This window comes from Saimiri boliviensis, chromosome 5, assembly GCF_048565385.1.
Source record: "Saimiri boliviensis isolate mSaiBol1 chromosome 5, mSaiBol1.pri, whole genome shotgun sequence".
Lineage (NCBI taxonomy): Eukaryota > Metazoa > Chordata > Mammalia > Primates > Cebidae > Saimiri > Saimiri boliviensis.
The window spans coordinates 110,901,333-110,928,885 of record NC_133453.1 but is presented as its reverse complement, the minus strand read 5'-3'; positions in this window follow the sequence as shown (position 1 = coordinate 110,928,885).

The window sequence follows — 27,553 nt, the reverse complement described above, 5'->3', positions numbered from 1 at the left end:
TTCTTTTTTTTTCTAGAAGACATGCACAACACAGAATGTTAAAAACTTTTTCAGTCTAAAAGGAAATGTCCAGTTACCCAGGAAGAAATGAACAACACCAGAAACAATGCATATTTTGGTAAATAAAAATACCCTGTTGTGGATCCTGAGTTCAGGAGACTGAGACCATCCTTGCCAACATGGTGAAATCCCGTCTCTATGAAAATACAAAAAACTAGCCGGGCATGGGGGTGCTCACCTGCAGTCCCAGCTACTCAGGAGGCTGAGGCAGGAGGATTGCTTGAACCCGGGAGGCGAAGGTTGCAGTGAGCCAAGATCATGCCACTGCACTCCAGCCACGGCGATAGAGTAGGATTCTGTCTCCAAAAGTAATAATAAAAAGAAAAATGACAGTCTGTCTCCAGGAGGGACAAGATGTCTGATTAGAAGCAGCAGCAGTTGGTGGCACTCATAGAGAGGAAGGAAAACGGGCAAGTGAATTTGGTAACTTCAACCGAAATATCCACGTTCTCACATTGGGACTGAATAGGCAAACCGCTCAGACCCACGGAGACTGAGAGATGGATGTCTTTCTTATTATATTCATATTAATATTTGTAAGGTCAAGGGAATTTAACAACACCATCTACTTGCTTTGCCCGCACCCAAACTCAGCCTTGTACACAGTATGTATTTAATACATAGTTAACTGAACATAAATAATTTTATTATGCAGTGCTTTTAGGAAACTCAATAATCCTGTTATGTAAAAAAAAAATTAAATAATTATTTTAAAAAGGAAACTTTCAATAAAAATGTTTTAAAAGCAGTGAAAAGTGTGATACCTACAGGTTTAGAAAAAGTGTATGAGGCAATGTTTCCAAGGTTAAACATACAAACAAGTTAACATTTTGGTATTATTTTCTTCCCAAATGTGTGAAGACAAATTATCTGACACTTGCAGTTTGCAGTACTCTTCTGCAATCTTCAGTCTCAACCAAAAACTATTCATCAAGCCCATCATGTGTATTAACGTGATTCCACACTGAATGAAAGTTCCTGGTATCACAGCATCTAAGTATTTGATTATCACTTTAACTGTGCTAGCGCTCTCTAAAATGCCATTAAAAACTAATGTCATGGTATAGAGAATTAGTCATTTCACACAGATGTTTAATGGAATCCTAATCTAGGTAACCAGTGAGATTTGTCATGTAAGTACCCAATTCCCCCATGGGAGATGCTGACTTAAGAAAGAACCAGCTTCTATTCCTGGTGCTTTTCCATGTTGGTAACATCAAAGTAAGTATTTTGAGCCAAAATAGTCAAAATAAATATAAGTATTCACATAAGTTCATTGTATGACAACTATGTGCTAAAAATAAATATAAGTATTCACATAAGTTCATTGTATGACAACTATGTGCTAAAACGTACATCAAATTAGAATCAGATGACAATTTATATCATCTGCTAGACCCTCAAATTATATCAGAACGCTGAGACCCTCACATGACTATTGACATCCATTTCAGAAAAAATAAGTGCTTATTTACTATCACTTGTATTAATGACCATTCTAAAGTATTTACTGGTGATCAACATTTCTAAATAAACCAGTTGATTAATATATAGCATTCTCAGAAAAGTGTCAAGTCATAAGTATAGAGACCTATAGACTATCACAAGGTAAACACACATGTCACCACCACCTACAACATGACTTCCTTATCAAAGTTTTCCTTTGTCCCCTTCTAGGCACTGCGTCCTACTACTTTTCCAATGTTGACCACTGTCCTCACTTTTACCACTCAAGGATAATCTTATCTACTGCTGAACTTCATAGATATGAAATCTTACAGCATGTAACGCTGGTTTCTGGCTTCCTTCACTCCAAATTATGTTGCCATATTTATTTATAGATTTTATCATAACCATTCATTTTCAATATTGTGTAAAACTGGAATTTCTCAATATATCACAAAGTATTAATTCTTCTATTGATGACTATTTGAAATGCTGCTAATTTTTGGCTAAAATGAATCAATCACTGCTATAAACATCTTGCATTTGTCATGAGAAAACACATTCTATTGACTATATATCTAAAAGTAAAAATTCTGGATCATAGGTAGTATGTTAAAATTTACAAAATTTATCCAAACAGAATTCCAAAGCTGTCATACACATATACACTCAATTTATAAATGGTCAAAATACTTTAATACACATTTTCCCAAGAAAGAAATAAAAATATCCAATCAGCACATGAAGGAATTATTAATACTAATAATCATTGAGAAAATGCAGATTAAAGCCACAATAAAATACCACTTTACCTACTAGACTGGCTATATTAGAGAGACAGACAGAAATGGAAACCCACTTATCTTGCTGGGGGAAATGTAAAATGGTTTAGCCACTGTGGAAAACAGTTTAGTGGTTCCTCAAAAAGTTAACATAGAATTATCATATAGCTAATTAATTCTACTCTTCGGTACAGACCCCAATGAATTCAAAATCAGTATTCAAACAAATACAGGTACATACAGGTTGATAACAGCACTATTTATCATAGTAAAAATGTAAAAAAGAAATCCAAGTGCCCATCAACTGATGAAAGGATAAACAAATTGTGGTATATTCATACAATAAAATATAATTCAGCCACACAAAGGGAATAGAACAGTTTTACTTGCTACAGTGTCAAAGAATCTCAAGAGCATTATGCTAAGTAGAAGTATCCAGATACAAAATTAATCAGCCAATATTAAAATCACAAATGTTTTAACACTGGTGAATTAACTTCCAGTTTAAAAGATGCTAACATTTTATCAATATGATAGGTAATCAATAGATTAAATTATACAGAATTGACATATTTTGGCTGTTGAGTCTCCCAATACAATGCTATTTAGGTCTTTAACATATATTGTTTATGTTATAAAGGTTTCTGTGTAGAAATTTAGAACATCTACTTTTAAATTTATTCTCAGAATTTAGACTTTGTGATGCTACAAATGATGGCTTGTTTTTCATTTTCTCGTTGATTTTTAAATAAAAAGTGATAATTTGTATATGAACTTTGCTCAGCGACATTACTACATTAACTTAGAAATTCCAAGATATCTGTATATTATTTTGCCTGTTATGTATGCACAGTTTGCATTGTAAAGTGACAGATTTATTTTTAAAAGGGATAATTATTAAATATTTACACTTATTATTGATAACTTATTTCTAGATGTATCACCAAATGGGATTGTAATTAATAATAATGAAAAAAAGTTTATACAGACATCAGTTTCTTTCAAAAATAGAAAAGATGTGAAACCACTCCTAAAACCTTTATGAAATTAATCAGAAACGAAGGGAGGGAAAGAAGGGAAAATAAACCCAGTTTGCAGCATTCAGCATCGATCACTTGATCAGCTGTTTTCCAAACTGCTTCCCTATAGTTGTCATGCCTCTTGCCTCAGAATCACACAGACCATGTTACAAGATTATTGTTCCTCTTAACTGCTCTAGAGATAACAACATGAACATTAGGAAATGTTTATTTTTCTCTTTCAGATATCCCTGCAGGTCCTGCATACTGATGAAACTACTGACATCCACGGTCTAAGGGACCCCAGGAAGAGCTGACTCACGAAAGAATGTCATTTCCACGTCCTGATAATTTTCCCACCTTACCCTGACCAATCAACAATCCCTATTTTCAACTCCCTTGCTCACCATAACCTCCTTAGTATCTCAAGCCCAAAACTCCCCAGGGAGATAGATATATTAAAGGTCTCCTCCTACCCTCACTTGGCACCTTGCAATCATTAACCTTTTTCTCTTCTGCAGTCCCTGCTGACTCAGTGTAATGGTCTGTTCTGTGCAGCAAGCATACAAACTGATTGATCCTATAACAATGCAATAAATAATGAGCAAGTTTTCATTTACATCACACCATCCACTATTCTAAATTCATTACTAGAATTTAAGAGATGGCACTACTGAACAATAGTATAAACTAAAAAAAAAAAAAAACTCAAAAAATGAAGAAAAGAATTCTAAATATAATCAAGCTATTAACTATAGAGTATAATCAAGAATTATAGACTTGATTAGATTTCCAAAATGAGATTCTGCTACCATATGGTTTTAAATCTGGTAAGCTGAGAGAGGCTTCTCCATGTCACTTAAAACAACTTAAGAAATACTTTTGTTTTTCCTTTTGAAGGAAAATTGAAGACCAACAGTAACCATTATATTCTAGTTAACTAGGTCTTTCTTTTTACAGACTATGTATATTTTCCTTAAAAAAAGACTGCTTCATAGCATAAATTTAAGATAAAATTTTACTCTGATGTTTACTATGTCACTAATTTCTTTGAGAGCATCACAATGGATCAGCATAGTTTAGAATTTTAGAATAAGAGGAATATTTGCGAATGCTTTAGGTGTTTGCTCTTCCCTTCATAATCACTGTATTTTTATTGACAACTGAACAAAGGAAAAATGGTTGAACTTATATTTGTTATAACATACCAATTTTGAGAAAAGACATTTAATACCAGGCAGAGATAATCTCTTTTTCATAGAAAGGCAGATATTCAGAAAGCTGATAGATTAGACTGAAATACATCAAGTATGTAATGAGGAAATGTTACATCCATTGTAAATTATCCTGAAGAGTGTGGAATCTTCCCTCTGAAGTCCTCACTTACATGACTCACCCTAGCTTAAACCAGTATATGTACCCATTCCCTTTTCAGTGTCACCACTGTACTTTGTACTTACTTTTATTTATGCATGTGATAAGTCATACATCTGTTTACCTGTTGGCTGCTAGCAGTGAGCTTTGAGCAGCAGCAGGGCAGAGGGCATCTTTTGTATTAGTGCCCTACCATGTGTCACAACCTGGAACCTAGCTCAGCAACTGTTGGTTGAATTCAATGGGACAGCACATAGAACAATTCCTTTCAGTTTAGTGGACAGTCAAATTTGATACGCTGAGAAGAAAAGGAATATTGTGCTGCTGTAGCCTCAGGAGGTGGTTAAGCATTTGAGGATAACTCCAGGTCAAGACAACTCTACTGTTGAAACTGAGTGAGTTAGAAGGAATGCGCCACACATTGAGTTCCAAATTAAGAGTCCTTTTTTAATTAGCTAGCAACCGAGAGACGGCTAAGGCTCAAAATTCTCTCAGCCCAGAGAAGGGTCCTGATTATCTTTTATACCTTGACTTAGGTAGGGGAGGGGAGTTCCTAGCTGAATCGAAATTTTACAGAAGCAGAAAAGCAGGCTAGAGGAAGGGGCTGTGGGCACAGGTGGTCCAAGAAGGGGGACGATCAGGCTCCTTCCACACAATGATCAAAGGGAGACTTTATACTTTCAATAGCAGCGGGGAGGTGTGCCAAGCAGGATGAGGTTACAGTGGTTACAAGTGTTAAGAACAGTACCTTCAATGCTTCTGAGTGCAGCATGACCCAGTTATGCACCCAAAGGGGCTGTGGAAAGGAGGGGTAACCAGGTTGGAGTTTACAGCTAAAATGGAGTCAGTTATGCCAGCCCAGGGTAGTTTATTACACTACTTGCTCAGATACATCATTTATAAACTAAAAAAGAGAAAATTAGTTATATCCTCAGAGGGATAAAGGGAATGCATATTTTATGAATACCTATCGAGTAATTTAGATGTGAATGCAATTTTGAAAGACTCTTGTCAGAGAGCTTTCGCTTCATCTGACTGAAATACAAACCCATCAGCCGTTCTGGTTTTCATGAATTAATGACATCTCTTAAACATTGGTAGCTAAAAGTATATCACTAGTTTTCCTTTTAGCCAGAATGTGATTTGTTGCAATGGACATGGAACAAAACTTACTTCAATTGTGGTAAAGGCACTGAGGGTGTTACCAGAAGTGGTAAAAACAGAGAAGACGGTGTCCTCAGGACACACTCTTACTTGCCCTCTCTTTCAGTGCTGGCTTTTTGTGAGTAGCTCAGCTTTGAGGCAAAAACTCTCTTCCTGTTAAGCCCAAGCATGTACAGAGAATTCCAGACTTGCACACTAGTTCCAGGGGAAGAGACAGATGCACTGAGACAAATAGATCCACAGAAGTCCTCCTATGGAGTTCAGCTTCTGTTTGTGCTAGTGGCTCCTCTTCACCTATGAGCCATAGGTAACAGAATGGGATACTTTGATTGGCTAGCCTTAGTCACGTGACCACAGAGGCTCACATACATGGCACAGTACAAGAGAGGGCCTTGAAAAAAAGTAGAAATCGTTACTAGCAAAATGGTTAACAGATGCTTAGATAACAAAACCAACAGATACTCAGCAATGCTTCCTATGGAAGGATACAATGACTAAAGAGTTCCTGGTATTTTCATTTATGAAGCCAACAAACATATGAAAAAATGCTCATCATCACTGGTCATTAGAGAAATGCAAATCAAAACGACATTGAGATACCACCTGACATCAGTTAGAACGGCGATCATTAAAAAATCTGGAGACAACAGATGCTGGAGAGGATGTGGAGAAATAGGAACACTTTTACACTGTTGGTGGGAGTGTAAATTAGTTCAACTATTGTTGATGACAGTGTCATGATTCCTCAAGGACCTAGAAAAGAAATTCCATTTGACCCAGCAATCCCATTACTGAGTATATATCCAAAGGATTATAAATCATTCTATTATAAAGACACATGCACATGCATGTTCATTGTGGCACTGTTTACAATGGCAAAGACCTAGAACCGGCCAGGTGCGGTGGCTCAAGCCTGTAATTCCAGCACTTTGGGAGGCCGAGGCAGGTGGATCACGAGGTCAAAAGATTGAGACCATCCTGATCAACATGGTGAAACCCCATCTCTACTAAAAATACAAAAAATTAGCTGGGCATGGTGGCACGTGCCTGTAATCCCAGCTACTCAGGCGGCTGAGGAAGGAGAATTGCCTGAACCCAGGAGGCGGAGGTTGCAGTGAGCCAAGATCGCGCCATTGCACTCCAGCCTGGGTAACAAGAGCAAAACTCCATCTCAAAAAAGAAAAAAAAAAAAAGACCTAGAACCAACCCAAATGCCCACCAATGATAGACTGGACAAGGAAGATGTGGCACATAGGCACCATGGAATACTACGCAGCCATAAAAAACAATGAATCTGTGTCCTTTGTAGGGACATGGATGAATCTGGAAACCATCATTCTCAGCAAACTGACACAAGAACAGAAAAACAATCTGCATGTTCTCACTTATAGGTGGGTGTTGAACAATGAGAACACATGGACACAGGGAGGAGAGCATCACACATTCAGGTCTGTTGAGGAGAGTAGGGGAGGGACAGTGGAGGGTAGGGAGCCTGGGGAGGGATAACATGGGGAGAAATGCCAGATATACGTGACAGGGAGATGGAGGCAGCAAACCACATTGCCATGTATGTTCCTATGCAACAATCCTGCATGTTCTGCACATATACCCCAGAACATAAAGTGCAATAAAATACATATTTAAAAAAAATAAGAGTTCCGGGTCTTTTATGTAAATGTCAGCTTGTTAAAATCACAGACCATGCATGACCCACCTTTCCTCTTCAACACCTCATAAAACTATCTCTGTAGTTGCATAAATTACCATAGTGTGGATCACTCATGTTTGAATGCATTTGCAAAAGAGCTTCCCTTGGTGGGTAATACTTCCCCTGTTTCTAGGACTCATGGTTCCCCTGTCCTCACGTAAGTCTTTCTTTGACTTTCTAACGCTGTAGTTAAGTATCTCTCCATTGTGTTATTATGAATCCTTAAGTATACATACAACTCTAGTACCTAATATGCTGCACCTAATAAAATATGTTTATTCCACTAGACTTTGGTTCTTTGGCAGCAAAAAGTGGGCCATATGTATATTTTTTCGAGGCCTATCACAAAGCATAATATCAATTGCAGGTGGCATATACACCTTTCTCATCTATAGACTAAGGATAATAATATTTTAAATAAAAATAATCTTAAAACAATTAATGTGTAATAATATTGAATATATTTGTCTAGCTCTTAATCTTTTAAAGAATCAACTCTAACCCCTGTAATTCCATCCTGTCATTTTAACTCATTCTGAGTCTATAGACTTTATAATATAGGTAAGCAATACATGTGGTCACCTTCTAAATTCTAGAATTATTCTAGAATTTCTAGGACACAAAATTTAAACCTCACAACAGAATATTCAAGGAAGCATCATTACCCACATTTTTCTGATAAGGAAAGAGTAGTGCTAGTGTGAGAGGAGTTTTACATGCTTAGTCAGACAGAACAAGTTTTTAATTCCAGCTCCCTAACTATTAATTGCATGACTGTGTGCAAGTGATTTAATAACTCTAAGCCTCACTTCCCTCTCCTATGAAACAGAAATAAGAACAACATCTTTTCAATAGGTTGTAAAGGAAATTGCACGAATGCAATGTCATGTAGTAAATCTTCAATAAACTTAGAAAGAAATTATTGTGAATAGGCAAATGAAGTCACTTTCTCAAGCCACAACTTATAAGTGGCATAATTGATATTCAGACCTCGGCCTTTCTGATTGTCCACTTGTGCTGCTAAGTGGCAGATTGCATTGTCTCTTAATTAAACTCCAGAAACCACAAGCAGGAGACATTCCTGAAATTTTATGCAAAAGTGAATAGAATATTGTGGCATGGAATGTATAAGACAACTCTCAGTTAACAACTAACAATTCATTCTCAGTAAATTACTTCCAAGATAAAAATTGACAACTAACTGGGAAAACAAAGGTGAATAGAATACTAGCTTAGATTACCTGTAAGAAAAAGTATACAATTCTGGAAATTCAAGTATGAGGAAGGGAGAGAAGGAAAAGGAAGATTAAAAGATGCCAAATAAAAATTATTGGATATATTATCTTTTTTCTTTTATCTTTTCTTTTTTTTTTTTTTTTTTTTTTTTTTTTTTGAGACGGAGTTTCACTCTTGTTACCCAGGCTGCAGTGCAATGACGCGATCTCAGCTCACCCTAACCTCCGCCTCCTGGGTTCAGACAATTCTCCTGCCTCAGCCTCCTGAGTATCTGGGAACACAGGCTCGTGCCACCATGCCCAGCTAATTTTTGTGTTTTTAGTAGAGACAGGATTTCACCATGTTGACCAGGATGGTCTCAATCTCTTGACCTCGTGATCCACCCACCTCAGCCTCCCAAAGTGCTGGGATTACAGGCTGTATATATTATCTTTATAATTTTGTTAATGAATGTCCCTCAAATATGAGATTTGTCATCCTCCTTAGGAAACATAACAGGTTCCTTTTTTTTTTTTTTTTTTTTTTTTGAGACGGAGTCTCGCTCTGTCATCCAGGCTGGAGTCCAGTTGTGGATCTCAGCTCACGGCAACCTCCACCTCTCAGCATAACGGGTTAATTTTTACAGGCACAGCTGAACATCCAGCTGACACACACCAAGTCTTTCACTACAAATATCTATGGTACTCACCAAAAGACCTTGCAACGCTCACACTTGACTTCCCCTCAGTAAGGGTTAAGGCCTTTTATAGACTTGGTTATTGAAAAGGAGTCTGGGAACTCTGCCCCTCTCCTGTCGTTCCAGAAGCAGTCCTGAATGAAGCCTTTACTGGCTGTTTTTTCATCTCAGCTACCAAAGTACAATAGCGTGAAATGCACATGAGGCTCATGAGGTTATTGAACATGTTATCAATGATCTCTTGTCCTGGCCTCCCACAGGAGCAGTGCAAAGCAAACATGCCTCAAGGAGGCACAAAGACAACTCAAGGAAAGGCTTCAAAATAGTTTATATATAAATTCACTATAGCTCATTTCCTTTACTCCTGAAACTCATTCATTTAATATCTTCCTCTCTTCTGGGAGCTCAGAGTACAAAATAATTTCCTGTGGATGAAGTCTGATGTTATTTAATACTAAGCACCTATTAATAAATCACATTAGAACATATAATTGATTATCTAAACCCATTTTGAGGGTAATAAAATCATCTACTTTTAAGTGTCTTTTGGGGGAAATATGAATATAACCCAAGTTTTTAATGATACAACATTAGCTGCAATCTTTTAAAAGTTCTGATTTTATTCTGTACCATACAAGTGAAAGGTTTTCTAATCTTAATATTTTATGAATGTAGTAGTTAAGACTTTGGCTGAGTTCATTAAAAAGTTGTAGATTTCACTAATTTGAGAAATTGGAATAATAATATGTTGATTATAGTTCTAATATTTCTAATGTTGTGAAGTTGCTTCTTCTTATTGGATGCAGAGTTTACCTTGTATGTGATGTCATTTCTTTTCCGCTGCTTTCAAAATTTATCTATCTCCGTTTTTTGTTTTTTGTTTTTGTGTTTTTTTTTTTGTTTTTTTTTGATGTGGAGGGTTTTTGTTTTAAGTTTTGGTCAGTTTGATTACAATTTGTTTAAGTATGGATCGCTGAAGTTATGTTACTTGTAGTGTGCTGAGTTTCTTGGATATGTAAATTAATGTTTTACATCAAATTTGGCAATTTGGGAATTAATATCTCTTCAAATATTATTTGTGCTCTTTTCTATCTTGTCTCTCCTTTTTGGAATCCCGCTATGTATATATGGACACATTTCATGGTGTTCTATGTATCTCTAAACCTCTTTCTGATTATTTTCTATGTTTTTTTTTTTTTCTGTTCTTCACACAGGTTAATCTCAGTCGACATATCTTCATGTTTATTGATTCTTTCTTCTGACTGCTCAAATCTGCTGATTAGTCTCTCTAGTTATTTTTTAATTTAATATTCTTTTTCAACTCCAGAATTTCTATTTGGTTATTTAAAAAGTAATCTTTATATTTTTGTTGGTAATCTTTTTTTGCTGAGAAATCATTTTTGTAATTTATTTTAGGTCTTTAGACATAATTTTCTTTAGTTCCTTGAACATGTTAAAATAATTAAGATTGCTCTGTAATAAGTTAAATGTCTGGAGTTTCTCATGAAAAATTTCTAACTGATAGATTTTTTTCTGTGTATGATCTACACTTTATAATTTGGGGGTTTAATGTCACAATTTTTGATGAAAATGAATATTTTAAAGAAAATAATGTAATAAACATGAACATCAAAACCTTTTTTCTCCCCAGAAATTGATGCTGCTATTCTCTGCTGCTGATGTCTGTGTTTATGTTTTTTGCTTGATTAGTTGCTTTTATGAACGAATTAGATAATGTTGGTTTTCTTAGTTATTTGTGGCCTTTGAAATAACTATATATTAGCTTAGTGGTCAATTAATCATTATACATTGTTTACTTTAAATGCTGGCACCAAGAAGTCTCCCTGCCTTTTCTGAAGAATTCTACAAAGATGTAGAAACATGCCTCCATCAATGATCCAGGCAATTTACAACTCTGCCTTAGCCTTCACTTCTTGCTCACACAGATACTCAATATCAAATGGAGGTGAGAGTTTTCCATTTTTTTTTCTCTTTTTTGGATGTACATGCAGCACTGCACATGTGAGTGTGGTCTTCTAGATTACAAAGCATATGTTAAAGATTTTATTAGTTTCCATGGACATCTCACTTCCTAGATTTTCATGTTAAGCATTTTGGTTAGCCGACAGTTTCTCAACGATTATCCAACAATATTAGTTGCCTCAAAATCAAATATCAGTATCAAGGCTTTATTGATTTATAAGAATTCCAGTTAAGCAAGCAAAACATGAAACATGGACCCAAAATCAAATCTTCCCATAACCAGTGACTTAAAATTCTTTCTAGAAGACAGATTATTTTTTTTTCTGAATTAAAAGCAATATGCTCTGCATTTTTCCGCTGTTTTCTCTCACTCATTCTAAAAAATGGTGATTAAGTTCTATTTTATTCTGGATAAGTCGGTTGTACTGGGATAACAACAACAGAGAATAAAAGCGGAAGTTATCTCAAAGTTCTCCAGTTTCTGCCACAGTGAGAGGAGAGTTCTCTGGAGAGTCTTGCAGAAGCAATTAAATGATGTGTGTTGCACCTGCTCAAACTCCTTGACCCAAACTAGTTACATAGCTTTACTCTCACATGGGGGTCTCAGACATAGAGCTTTACCATTCACCAAGGAGACAGAGAGCCAAAGAGATTCAGACAATGCCCCACATGACTACCACAAGGTCCTCCTGTACTGCACATTGCTAGGTACAGAGCTTAGTGTGGCCATCGTTTGTCCTTACAACAGTGGCTAGAGGCCTAGGGTCTATCCACCTGGCCCTTTCTCCTTTTTTTCAGATTTATTTTTGTGAGGCTTAGTGACAGCTTAACCACCAAATTCTGTTGACTACTATTGCTGTGGACCTGGCACCTGTTAAACAATTATGTATCTGCACATTTTCACCAATGTAGACAAAGATTTCAAACATAAACACACAACAATAATATTTTATGCAGAACACTTTAGAATAGTTCCCATCCAATAAAATTATCCAGGTTTTTGGGGAAATAAAAAGAAAAGAGTGAGAGCAAACAAACAAAAATTGAAGATAGTAGCAAGAGCCAATGAATAGCATTTAAAATTTTTTAAAAAAGGATTTAGTTCAATACAGCAAGAAACAAGTAGTAGTATTTGATTTGTGTGTGTGTGGTAGAGGTGACAAGAAATATATTTCAAAAATTCAACAATATAAAGTTTCCTTGTTCTTATCTTCTTTACCATCTGCATCGTTCTAGCTATGTGCCTCCATGCATATGCACACAAATTGAAAATAAATTACACTCTTGAAGTAGCCAGGAAACAAATGCAAAGTTTTCTTGTTTTCTCAAACTAAGTAATCTTAGTAGTGGTAGAATTCATAAAACCTGGGAGATATTAGGATGTTAAAAGAAAACTTTATAAATGCCTCAAGCCAACTTAACAAAATTCTGCACACGGCATTTTGTAAGCTTAACAATGTTTACAGACCTGGATAAGATAATTTTTTCTCCCAAATTTATTATCACTTTTATTTGTTACTGAAAGCTGCACTTTCCCCAATGTGTCATTCTTTTTTCCCTATACTAATATATTTGGACAAATAGTGCTTTTTGCTTGGAATGCCCTCCTTAATCTCATATGTCTGACTCTCCTCTAAAGTATATTCAAGAAACACTTGCCCTGTAATATCCCATGAGGTATTATATCTTATCAGCTCCCTGGTACCTTGTACAGCTCTCCATTATCCCACTTAGGAAAAGGTAATTACATATTTTCATTTCTAACTCATGTGTCTGCATTTATCTCTGCATCCTCACTCGTTAGCACGTTGCCTCACAGATCATAGATATTCAATACATATATAACAAGGGTATTTGGTTCTTTTATTCATCAATCAAGTGTACCAACCTGTTCTGATTTGTCTTGAGAGCATACACACTTACAGCCTTGATTCACAGGTACCTGGGCCCATGTAATGCACAGGACCTCCTGGTTTGGTGTCTAGGGAGCCCTTGGGGGTTCAGGTGTTTGCGGGTGTTGAGCAGTTCTTGCATGCTGGCCTCAAATATTATTCCGGATCTACTGACTCCCTGGACTCAGCCATCTATACTTCCTCAGGCCCATTCTTCTTTCAAGATGACTCTGTCCTTCCTTTCAGAACAGGGAACAGCTACAGTTAATGTTACACCACCACTACACCCTTCCCTGCACAATAAAGTTCAATATCCAAGCTGAACTTCCACTGTTTTTGACCGTTAAACAAACAAAAATAGGATATGTCTTCAACATGCTGCCTCTCTCCATTAGGATATAAGGGAAACAGATATAAAAAATAAAAATAAAAAGACAATTAGCTTTACTTCCTATAGCCCATTCTGGTAAATACTTACATTTTAAAATATTTAATTTAAAAATATTATATAAAATAAATATATAAGGCACAAAACTAATGAATGGGGAAAAATAAAGTCAAACAATTTTAGAAATCTAAAAAAGTTTTATAAGAAACCTAAAGGACGCTTATCTTTTCATCCAAGACAAAATCTCAGCCAGGGGGTACTTAACCAGCTTTGGGTAATAGAAACTGACCATTGAGGATAGCACAAAGGTTAGCAGTGCAGGCTGCAGATCTTCATTATCTGGGGTCAAGTCCTAGCTTCAACATTTACTAGTGCTGTGACTCTGAACAAGTTACTTAACTGTATTGTGCACCTAATAGACCATCTGCAAAGAGTACCTCTCTCACAAAGTGTGTATACAAATTAATTCATTTGAGCTTATTATTGGTAGCATGCTCCCCATGCAGAGCAAGCATTTTGTAATTATTAATATTATTATTACCACACAGCTTATTCCACTGCTTTATTTTCTAAAGTTTACCTATTTGCTATTATTTTTAGTAGAAATATACCTACTGCAAGAATATTCCTTAAAGCAGGAACACTTACTTAGCCAACTCTGTGTACTGCTGGGTAGTCTTTAAAACACTTAACATACATTACGTTTCTTCCGCTTAATTTTATGGATGGGGAAACTGAAGTATGGATGATCTAAATAATTTGCTCAAGCCACATCATCACTGCAATGTAGTCCTCAACTTCAACACCAGACTGTCTTGCCCCAGATCCCACACACTGGACCACAGTCTACCATCTGCTGATGCTCTCAGCTCAGCTTTCTAGAACAGAGAATGTGTGTTCTTTCATTCTCTCTCCTCAGCTTCTCAATCCAGTGCACCATGCCTTAAAGGGCTCCTGAACCCTACACCAAGATCCTCTCCAGTAAATGAAATCATTATATTTTAAGCAGAAAGAACATAATCAGGATTTATTCTTCCTTCCGTAAATCTCGAAGGATCAGACCAAACATGCTCTACTTGTTTTTTTTAAGTGTTGCTCTGATCCTTCTCATTTATCAACTCTTTGTTGATATCCACTGCATGTCAGATGGAGTACTCGGCAAAACCACTGGAAATCGTGGAAGAGCAAAAAAGAAGGCATAAGTCAAACTGTACCGCAGTGGAGTAGTAAAATAAGTGCAATATGACTATTCAAAGTATGTTTGGATATACACACAATTAGCCTCAAATACAGAGAAAGCTTCCTACAAGAGGTGATTGCTGGGCTGTGCACTAAGGTATAATTAATTGTAGAACCAAGTGAAGAGAAGTGGAGACTGGAGTGAACCAAGTTCTCCCGGGAGGAGGGATAGTACATTCAGGGTGCTATGGCAGGTGGGCTCAAGCAACTGCTTCAGAGGCTTCACATGACCTTCCAGGAAAGAAGAATCGGCTGGCTGATTTCGTGAAGGCTCGGTGACTATATTAGTCATCAGTTGTTTCCTAACACATTTACCCAAAGTTTAGCAGTTAAAACAAGTGACATTAATGAGCTCACAGTTTTTTTTTTTTTTTATTGCATTTTAGGTTTGGGGGTACATGTGAAGAACATGCAAGATTGTTGCATAGGTACACACATGGCAGTGTGGTTTGCTGCCTTCCTCCCCTTCACCTATATCTGGCGTTTCTCCCCATGCTATCTCTCCCCACCTCCCCACCCCCCGTCCCTCCCCCATTTCCCCCCAACAGACCCCAGTGTTTAGTGCTCCCCTCCCTGTCTCCATGTGTTCTCATTGTTCAACACCCGTCTATGAGTGAGAACATGCGGTGTTTGATTTTCTGCTCTTGTGTCAGTTTGCTGAGAACGATGAGTTTGTGTCCTTTGTAGGGACATGGATGAGCCTGGAGCTCACAGTTTTTATAGGTTAGAAATATGGACAGAGTTCAGCTGGCTTCTCTGGTTAAGAAGCTATTATAATCAAGGTATTGGCTGAATGATGAAGGCTCTAGTGTCTGAGGATCAAGTCCCATGCTCACTCATGTGGCTGTTAGCAGGACTCAGTTTCTTGGTACCTGTTGGCCAAAGACATCACTCAATTTTTTACCACAATAGCCTTCCCTGAGGAAGCTAAAAATGTAACAGCTGACTTCTTAGGAAGCGAATGTCCGAGAGAGGGCACCAAGGATAGAAGCCACAGTCTTATTGTAATCTTAAAAGTGACATCCACCACGTTTTTCACATTTATTTGCTCAAAGCTAGTGTAGGGTTGCCCAGTAAAATAAAACCTCCCCATCTAAATTTAAATTTCAGAGAAACAACACTCTTTTCTTTTTTTTTTTTTTTTTTTTTTTTTGGTATAAGTGTCTCCCAAATGTTTCAAGGGGCAAGATAATATTAAAAAAGAGTGGTTTATCTGAAATTAAATTTGAACTCAGCATTCTGAGTTTTTTTTCTTATTCAATCTGTCACACCTAATAGGGTGACACCCTATCACCTCTGCCAGATTCTATTCATTAGAAGCAAGTGAATAGGTCCACCCAACATTCAAGGGGGTGGGGCATTAGAAAACAGTGTGAACATTATGACTCATGGGCTCCATCTTAGAAGCTGTATAATGCAATGACAAAAGAAATGTTTGATTCTTTTCTTCATGGTATCCTATGTGTCTTTTTAGAGGCATTCCAAAATAAATTCCCTAAATATTCTGTCCTTCACTGAAGGAGTATATACTAGCCTACTTGGACTACCGTTAAAATACCACAAATGGGCAAGCTTAAATGTCAGATAATTATTTTCTCACAGTTTTGGAGTCTAGAAGCCCCAGGTCAAGGTGAATTTAGGGTTGGTTTCTGATGAAGTCTCTCTTCCTGGCTTGCAGATGGCCGCCTTCTTATTCTGTGGTCAGTTGGCCTTTCCTTTGTGCTCTTGAGGAGAGAGAGTTTGCTGGCACCTCTTTTTCTTCTCATAAAAAGACCAAACACATCAGATTAGGGCCCTACCCTATGATCTTATTTAACTTTAATTACCTCTATAAAAACAGAACCCTTGTTTAAGTGGCCTGGTGGAAGCTCAGGCCCTGGAGGCAGCAGGATCTGACTTCCAATAGTCACATTGCAGGTTATAGCTTCAACATGATTTTGTTGTTGTTGTTGTTGTTGTTGTTGTTGTTGTGGGGAGGGCACAGTCCATTCTACACAGAACTTTTCATAATAAAAGGACGAGTCAGTGCAATCCAGGCTGGAGCTATGGTCACAGACCAGCCCATTGCCCCACTTGATAACAGAAAGCATATCCTATCCTCATACTGGGATTGAAGGTAACAATAATAGGCAAGAAGCCTACCTCTCCTTTAGACCAAGCCTAAGTGAGAAAGCACATAAAATATATTTTAGCAACTTCACAATATAAAGCATGTTAGTGCTGAGTTCTTTACACATGCCTCACAAGGGGTACAATCATGTTTAAAATCTGATTGTTTATATTCTGTGGTACATAATTTAAGCAATTTCATAACCTATAAGTATTTTATGGTACTTAATTTAGGTGATTTGATAGCCTAAAGGTTAATATTGAAAGGCAGACATGGAGGAAACTCCCAACAATTTAGCACTCCTGTAGGAACTCTGTAACACAGCCAGAATGCAAAACAGAAGCAGATGGGTGATGTTGTTTGAGTTTGGAGTTAGAGCATCTGAGTTTACAGCTCAGGGAGTTTGATATCACAGGCTTGTTGGCTTCACTGGAGGTTCAGGAAGCTCTACCAGTACCCATCTCTTAGAGCCACTCACTGCTGAATCTGTAATGAGACTCTTCTTTACCCCCCTTTCCCCACCCATTTAGATATATCAGATTAGCATCTTCCTAGGCAAAGCTTTCTCTCTGCTGAAACTCCACGTGGAACATTTGCTATAAACTTTAACTGCACATTTGGCATTTTATCTTGAAAGAATCATACTGTCTCATTGCCTCTGACCATCTACAAAGAATTGGAAAAAAATCAGATGCTAAAGAAATAATTCTAGAAAAAAAATGCTCAGTAGTTAAGGGTTGGAGGTGCAGTCTATTGGACTTGAAGATTGAGACCTCATAAGAGTATTGCAAAATCATACACTTCAGCAGTTAAATGTGTTTAGATGATACACAGCCTACTGTGATCTAGTCAGCCTATCTCGCTCCCTGGCTCTACCTGTCAAACTTAACTATTTTACTTAGCATTTTGTGAAAGTAGCATGCACTCTTTTTCACCTTTGTGCTTTTGAAACTAAGTTATCACTGTGTACAATGCATAGGTTCCTCCCATTTTTGGCCAACAATGAGCAACCCTCCACAATTTACCTGACGTGTCAACATCTCCAGAGACATTTCTTCATTGACACTTCTTCACATCTGTGAGTTAAATACACCATACTTGTTCTCCCATAGAAATTTTTTCCTGCCTCAATTTTAACATGTATTACATTGTGTTCTGTTTGTTTACTTGCTTACATCCCGCTCTGAAATGAAATGATATATAGCTCCCTGAAGACAGAGATAACTATAGTCATGGTTATATTCCTAAATCACAACTGCTAGTGGAGACAGTCTTGCAATGTCACCTGGGCTGGAGTGCAATGATGTGATCTCAGCTCACTGCAACCTTCATCTCTAGAGTTCAAGTGATTCTCCTGCCTCAGCCTCCTGAGTAGCTGGGATTATAGGCAGCCACCATCATGCCTGGCTATTTTTTTTGTATTTTTAGTGGAGAAGAGGTTTCACTATGTTGGCCAGGCTGGTCTCAAATTCCTGACCTCGTGATCCACCTGCATCAGCCTCCCAAAGTGCTGGAATTACAGCCGTGAGCCACTGCGGCCAGCTATGCCTGTTATTTTTAACAAAAAACATAAATTTACTAACATGTTTCAACAATTCCTTACCTTACAATTTTCTTTCTGCACTCCAAGCCTATAGAAGTCTTTCCTATGAACAATGTTGTGTTTAAATTTTCAATATTTTATTATAAAGCAAACTTTCTGCTAGATGATTTTACCCAACTGTAGGTGAAATAAGTGTTCTGAGCACATTTGAAGAAGACTAAATTAAAATATGATATTTGGTATGTTAGGTGTACTAAATGCATTTTCAATTTATGGTATTTTAAACTTACACTGGGTTTATTGGGATGTAACCCTATGATACGTTGAGTAGCATCTTCACATAAGTACTCTATTTTTTGTATCACAACAAAAATATAAAACATGATAACATGAGAAACATATGATATAAGTAGAATTAAAATGAATTTTTTATTCTCTCTCTAAACAATACAACAAAGTTTGGAGAGATAATAAAATAAATGTGCTCTAATAAAATTTTTATATTTGAAGATAAAAGGGATTGTAGGCAACCTTCTAAAGTGACTTCTGATATCTCCATATCATGATATTCATATACCTATATAATCCTCTCCTCTTGAGTGTGGCCTGAACCTAATAACTTTGCTTCTAATGAATATGATGACGATTTCTATATTATACTCACTCTTTTTTCTCTTTTCTCCTGTTTTTCTCATTCTCTGTTGTGTCTTCTTGACTTGCCCCTTTTGATGAAACAAACTTCCATGAAAGCATACAATAAATTTACTTTCCATTATCTTTATGTAAGTTTCTATTTTGAAAATTTAGCTGAATTTCTTCCTCTTCCTTTTTTACTTCCACTTGCATTCCCTTCTTTTTCTTTTCTTTTTTTTTTTTTCCTTCACTTTCTAAACATTTCTATTTCTGAAATCCATCAGATAGTGTGCAAGAAGACAGGTATCCTAACTTAGGGGATGTGGGTGGAGGGGTCGGTAGAGTCCGATGGCCCTGAAGAGGATATAAGAGCTTTAGACAGGAAGGAGTGAGTCCAGTGCTGGGGTTGTGCAACTGGACCTGGATAACCAATGTCCAATTAGCGTACATGTAGAATGCCGAGTGCATTAAAGAGATCATTTGGGCGAGGAAGCATTCCTCTATGTGAAGTCAGAACTCAAGAGAAATTAAAGAGTGTCCACAGGGAGAAGGGACAGAAATGTGGCAGGAGATTGATTACATAAATGAAAACTGCAACTAAGTAAATAAAGTAAAGATAATGGAATCCAGGCTTCTCAGTAGTAAATTATGAAGATTAAAAATATGGAAAGATTTTTTAAAAATGAAAACCCTAGATTGAATCCTGTCAAGCTGGATTGAAATCTGAACGACCTCTGTGAACTCAGAACTTTCAACATGCATAGATAATCATATGTGAATGGATTCACCATGTATACATTTGTAAGTATTTTTATGTGTAGCAATACATGTTCATTTTAGTCTATTTTGTGCCTCTATAATGGAGTACCCCAAACTAGGTAATTTATAATGAACAGAAATTTATTGACTCACAATTGTGGACGCTGGGAAATCTAAGATCATGGGACCAGCATCAACCAAGGGCCTTCTTACTACATCATCCCATGGCAGAAAGGGAAGAGATGGTGAGAGAGAGCAAGAGGGCCAAATACACCTTTCTGTAATGAACTCACTCCTACAATAATTGTGTTACCCTCATGACCTAACCAACGCTTAAAGGTACCACCTGTCAACAACTCCACACTGGGGATCGAGTTTCCAACATATGTGCTTTGGAGATATAGCAATAACTGTGTTCCTAACTGTCCACAGAGATGCCTTGGGAAGAGCAACAGTCAACGGTACTAGATACACACAATACTTACACTATGGTTTCTAAATACAGTTCTCCAACAAAAGGAAAAATGATCCAATTAAAAATGAGCAAAAGAAGTCCAGGTGGGGTGGCTCACAGCTGTAATCCCAACATTTTGGGAGGCCGAGGCAGGTGGACCACATGAGGTCAGGAGTTCGAGACCAGCCTGGCCAACACAGTGAAACCCTGTCTCTACTAAAAACACAAAAATTAGTCAGGCATGGTGGCAGGTGCCTGTAATCGCATCTACTTGGGTGTCTGAGGTAGGAGAAATGCTTGAATCCCGGAAGCAGAGGTTTCAGTGAGCTGATATCACAGCACTGCAGTCCAGCCTGGGCAATAGAGCAAGATTCAGATGAAAGAAAGGAAGAAAGAAAGAAAGAAAGAAAGAAAGAAAGAAAGAAAGAAAGAAAGAAAGAAAGAAAGAAGGAAAGAAGGAAAGAAGGAAAGAAGGAAAGAAGGAAAGAGAAAGAAAGAAAGAGAGAGAGAGAAAGAACGAAAGAAAGAAAGAAAGAGAGAGAAAGAGAGAAAGAGAGAGAAAGAAAATAGAAAGGGAAAGAAAGAAAGAAAGAAAGAGAAAGAAAGAAACGAAGGGAAAGAAAGAAGAAAGAAAGAAAGAGAAAGAAAGGAAGAAAGAAAGAAAAAGAAAGAAAGAGGAAGAAAGAAAGAGAAAGAAAAGAGAAAAACAAATCAGTAAAATAGTTTAATAGACATTTTGTCAAAGAACTATATAAATGAATAATAAGCACATAAAAATGCTCAACATTATTAGTGTTAAGGAGATGCAATATTAAAACCACAAACGAGGTACCACTATTTATTTATTAGAATAGCTATATTTCATGTCTGTAAGGATTTGGAAGAACTGGAACTCTCATACACTATTGGTATGAATGTCAAATGCTATAACCTCTTTGGAAAACAACTAAGCTGTTTCTTTAATAATAAAAAATAAAAAGTTAAACAAATATTGTGAATGAGATCCAGCTATTCCTCTTCTAAGTATTTATCCAAGAGAAATTAAAGCATATGCTCATGCAAAGAATTCTACATGAATAAGCATAGAGGCTTTATATCCTACCACCAAAAAATGGAAACGAACTGCATGTTCATCAACAGCTGAATGATTAAATAAATTGCGGTGTACTTACACAACAAAACACTGCTGGCAATCTAAAGGATGAATCTATTGATATGTACAGTAATATAGATGAACCACAAAATAATTAAGATGAATGAGAGATGCAAGATTAAACAAGTATGCATACTGTAGGATTCCATTCCTACAAAACTGTAGGAAGTACATCAAGCAGATCAGTGGTAATCTGAGGATGAGAGGTAGTGAGACAAGAAGGGAATAGAGTCAGAAAAGGGAAAGTGAATGAGGAAACTTTTAGGGATTACACATTTTGGCAACTGTTTCACAGATACATACATATATTAAAACATCAAATTGTACACTATATATAAAAATAGTTTATTGCATTTCAATTTTGTACAACAAAGCTGCTAAAATTAGCAAAAAAAAAAGTCACACATCTGCATACACTCTAAAAGAATTATAAAAGTCGAGTTTATGCCTTCTCGCTATTAGCAAAAAAGTAAAAATTAAAGTAAGTACAACAGAAGATAAAAAAGTAAGGTCCTTAAAATTTATTTAACAAAATATTTGTAAGACTTTCACATGACAAACATTTAAAGCAACTGAAAAGATCTAAACAAAGAGATATATTAAAGAGATAATTCTCCCTAAACTCAGTGCATTTCCATCAACACTTAGCAACGTTTTATTTGTTGGTTGGTGTATTTGTTTCGGTTTTGATGTTAATTAAAAAGATAATTCTAAAAGTCATAGGAAAATACAAGAAACATAGAATAGGCAAAACTGTGAAAAATAATAATACATTTAGGAAGCTTTGTACCACCTGATTATAGGACTTATTAGAAAGTTATGGTAATGAAGACAAGGTAGTGTAATAGAAGGATAGAAATAAAGCTTAGTGGAACTCAGTAGGGAGTTCCCAAACAGACTCACCTGTGAGGCCAATTTTCTTTCAGCAAATGTGCCAAGAAAAATCAATGGGGATAGAAAGTCTTTTCAACATTTGATATCGAACAACTAAATACATGTATGGAAAATAATGAACCTTAATATTTGCTTTACACCATTCTCAAATGTAATCTGAGAAGGATTGTAAGTCTACATGAAAGAACTGAAGATGTAAACATTCTACTATAAAATAGAGTGAAAAATATTTATGACTTTGGATTGACAAATATTTATGAGAGTCAATTGAAAATACGTAAGAAAAGAAAATAATAAATCTTTAAAAAGTTATTTATTCAAATCCAATAAAATGTTTGTAATGCATACATCTAAAAAATTATACTCAAAATATATGAAACAAAAACTCTTACAAGTCAGCAATGGAACAACTAATCCCCACTAAAAATGGAAAAAAGACTAAAACAGACATTTTATAATAAAAAATGTAGGAATTGAAAGAACTTGAAAAAATGTTTAACATCATTAGTATTCAAGAGGATTCAAATTCAAATTAAAATGCTTTATCCTTTCACATCTAATATAAAGAATAAAATTTAAAAAACTGACATCAGCAAATGTTAGTACAGATATAAAGTATCTTGAAATTTCAGAAATTACTTATGGGAGTATAATAAGGTACAACTGCTTTGGAAAACTGAACTTTCATATAAAATTAAACATTATATACAGTCACCCTTAACCCAGACATTTCCCTCACAAATTTGCTAAAGAGTAATGGAGGCATATTTTCAAAAACATCACACACAAACACACACAGAATGTTGATAGTGGTTTATTTCACATAATAGCCAAAAAAACGAAATAACCCAAATGTCCATCAAGTGTTGAATGGGTAAGCAGCCCCCAAATCTTTATGATGAATGAAAGAAGCCAGGCAAACAAATAGCTACTGTGATTTTATTTACAGAAGTCCAAATAAAGATGACAGTGATTTATAGTGATAGATATGAGAGTAGTGGCTGTCCATAAGGAGGGGAATTGATTGAAGAAGTATACAAAGGAAATTTCAAGAGTGATGGAAAGGTGCTATATCTGCATTGGATACTGGTTACAGGGGGCACACATGTGTAAAAATTATTTGAATTATACATGAGATCTATGCATCTTACTGTACAAACTTTACCTTAGTTGGAAAATAGAAATACAGAAGCGATATTCATAGATAAGTAATGGTCAAGAAGCAGATACAATTTAAATGTTTGTCATAGGAGAAGAAATAAAGTAAATTGTAATAAAATCATTTAATATATGTTCATAAAAATATGAGCGAACAAATTATATCTTCAAAGTAGAATAACTGAATCTCAAAAGTAGAGAAAAATAGAAAATAAAACATAGACATAAAAATAGACATAAAACAAAGCATGCACTATTATTCTATTTGTATTACATTTAAAAAGAAGGCAAAACTAATTCAGGATGTTAAAAATCAGCTTAGGGATTACCCTTGAACAGGACAGTGAATGGAATAGAAAACAAACAAACAAAAAAACTTCTTGGGTTTCTGGTAATATTCTGTTTTTTGAACCACGTGATGACTGCATGGGTTTAGCCTCTTTGTGAAAATTCAGTGAGATGTATAAACTAATAATTTGTATAATTTTCTGTACAAGTTTTATCCTCAAGATAGGTTTTGTAAAAAAAGGAGCAATTGTATTTTTTATTTAAACCATAGTAGCAAATTAGTAAATAATTATATAACATTTATAAAGATACCAGGTAAGATTAATCAAAGAACATAAAAGTAGTAGTTTAATATTTAAAAATATATTAATATAAAACCACCTTAGCATACATTTGTGAAATAGTTACAAAATTATTTCAATATATGCATAAAAGTAATTCAATTGTCAACAATCTAAAAGTCAATATTATTCACAGTAACGTCTATCATCAGCAAAGTGGGAATAGAAGGAAAAAACCTTAATCTATTTAACTGTAAACTTTTGAAAAGTGCATTTGTTAAGAATCTACAGCAAACAAGATACCAACTTAAGAAAAATTTAGAAATGATCTCAGTAAATTCAGACAGAAACCTATTAACTCTGCAGGGTGATATTGAACTTGAAATATTAGTCAAGAAAATAAGACAACAAAGAAAAATAAGACATTAAAATGGGAAGAAATTACATTACTTTATGTGCAGATAATATGGTTATTTATATTAACAATCTGTTAGAATGTATAAACTATTAGAACTAATAGTGTTAGGCAAGATTGCCATATATAATTGACATATAAAAATTAATAACATCTCAATGCAAGAGCACAAACAAACCAAAAATGTAATAACAATAAATACATTCTATTTAAAATGGCAGCCAAACGGTAAATATGAAGTTCCTAGAAACAAATCTAATTGGGTACAAACATGATGTTCTTAGAGAAGATGACACAGTTTGAGAAAGATAAAAGACTTGAATAAGTAAAACAATATGCAATGTGTATGAATAGGAAGGCTCAATGTTGTAAAGATGTCAATGAATCTGCAAGTCCAATGCTATTCCCATTAAAATCCTAATAACATGTGTCCATGAAAATTGAAAAGTTGATTTTTGCATTCATATGAAAAACTAAAGGCTAAAGAATTGACAAGATAATTTTAAAGGCAGAAAATATGTTACTGCCAGATATGATAACAGACATTTTAATCCTATGCCAGTGAACAGTATGGCATTTGATACAGTAAAAAGCAGGTAGATAAATGGATCCACACGTATATGGGAATTTGGCATGTGATAGAGAGATTATGTGAAACCGATTAGTTATGTTTGTACTTTTGATAGATTAAGCCCTATAGTTTATGTTCCAATAAAAAAATTACAATAAGAATTGTACTTGGTGTAGACATTCTTGTTACTCTGTCTGGATCTCTCAGGGTCCCTTTTGTCATTTCTACACATTCCTTCTCAGTGTTGCTGTACTTTTCCAATAGCCAGAGTCTCTGAAGCTTGGAATTGCTTGGCTTTTTTCACCTCTTCTCCCCATCATCAGAGTCATAACTCCAGTTACTTCTCCTTTGAAAGGAAAAAAAAAAGCCAGGTGTACTGCTCAAAGTTGTACCAACTGGGAGGGTTTCCCTTCACGACTGCTCTTCAGGATGTCCCAGAAAAGAGCAAAACTTTCAAGTGTGCTTGCACATCACGCAGGGGCACCTGTAAAACAGGTCCATGTGTTCTCTTCCACTGCCAACTGCAGGAAACTCCTTGTGAGGCCATACTAACAGCATGGGAGAGAGAGGATAATGTAGCGTAAGCTGAGGTCGTAGGATTTTGTGCCATTTCCACCTCCCCGCCCCCCCACCCCCGAACTGAATTGTTGCCTCAGGGCCTGCTGGAGTCATCAGGCTGTGCTGCTGGGCATACCCAACTTTAAAGCTTAGTGACTTAGACAACCCAGTTCATGATGGGCAGCTCAGGTTGTCTGGTAACTTGCTGGCTCATGGCTAAGTGCTCAGTAGTGACTAAAGCTTAGTAGCAAAGCAAAAGCTCTATCAGAAGAAAAGGGAGTTATCCACTTGGATAGGATAAGTGTCCAAGGATGGGGGACTTTTCTCCAAAATCTAAAGTGTGTGCGCTTTGATTCACTGGCAGGGCCTGACAACGGCTCCAAACAGCATCTCTAACTTCCCCTGACACTTTCAGCACTATTTAATCTTCTGGATCATATGGCCCCATTCAAAACTGGCAGCTTTTTTTTGGTGCATTTGTAAATGGGCCAGGACAGCACATCCCAATGAGGAATACGTTGCCTCCAAAATCCAAAACTGTTCCCCAGATGTCATACATTTTTTTGGTTGTAGGAGAGGCGAGAAGCAACAACTTATCTTTCAACATAGAACCCATATGTTGACATACCCCAAAACACTGTATCCTCAGAAATTTCACTGAGATGGAAGGCCCCAGCATTTTTATGAGATTTATTCTCCACCTTCTGACAAGAAAATAAATGTCTAACCAATATGTCTAGACTACTCTACTTCCTGTTCACCAGGTTCAAGCAGCACCTCTTCATCAACATGAGTCAGCACAATGTCTTGTGGAAGGGAAAAGCTGTCAAGCTCCCTGTGGACTGACGGTTGATAGACTCTGAAGACTTAGTACACCCTGACTGCAGAAAAGAGCCAAAGAGGAAAGACGATTAAAACAGAAACCACTGGAACGTGAAGGTGGACAAGGTTAATGTTCATAGTTGCGTAGGAAAAGTCGGGTTGGAATACTAGAGGAGAAATTAAGGAAATAGAAAATATCTTACAGAATGCTACTTTACAAATGGAGGAGGATCAAAAAATCAAGTAAGATGTGTGGATAACACTAAATGTCACAGGTAAAGCTGGGATGGTGGGAACTAGAAGCGTGGGTGAGTAAAGTATTGAAAGAGATATTTCACTGTAGAACAAAGTCTCACAGAAGATAAAAGACAGGAGTTTGTTAATAAATGAATCTACACATATTTTTAACATTAAGTAGTCATGGTGTTAATTTCCAAAACTCTTTTTCATTCTTTGTTGATTTTTAATAGCTATTTTTTAAAATTTTACCTTACTATATATAGCATCCTCTTGAATATCTCCAAAACCACTAATTAGATATTGTTCAATGTTCTTATGTTCCCTGAATTTTCTTTATTTCCTCTGAATTTGTGTACCTTGTTCTCTTACTGATAATTTTTCACATCTATGCATTTCTGTGGTTCTATTTTAAAAAATAAAACAAGAAATAGTTTCAGACAATATTTAAAACTTAATCATACACATATAATTTATATATTCTTCATTAGATAAATTGTTCTGAAATTATCTGACAGTAATATTAACTAGGAAATATTTTAGCTACTCAACAACTGAAGTCTTCGGCTATGGGGAAATAAAACTATCTCAGCTTTTAAAAATATTACAAGCCAGCTGGGTAAAAAAATTATGTAATACATTTACAAATACTAGTGATCCAAAGAACATTCTTTATTTTTAGTTGCTCCTCCAAACCATTTTTATCTCAA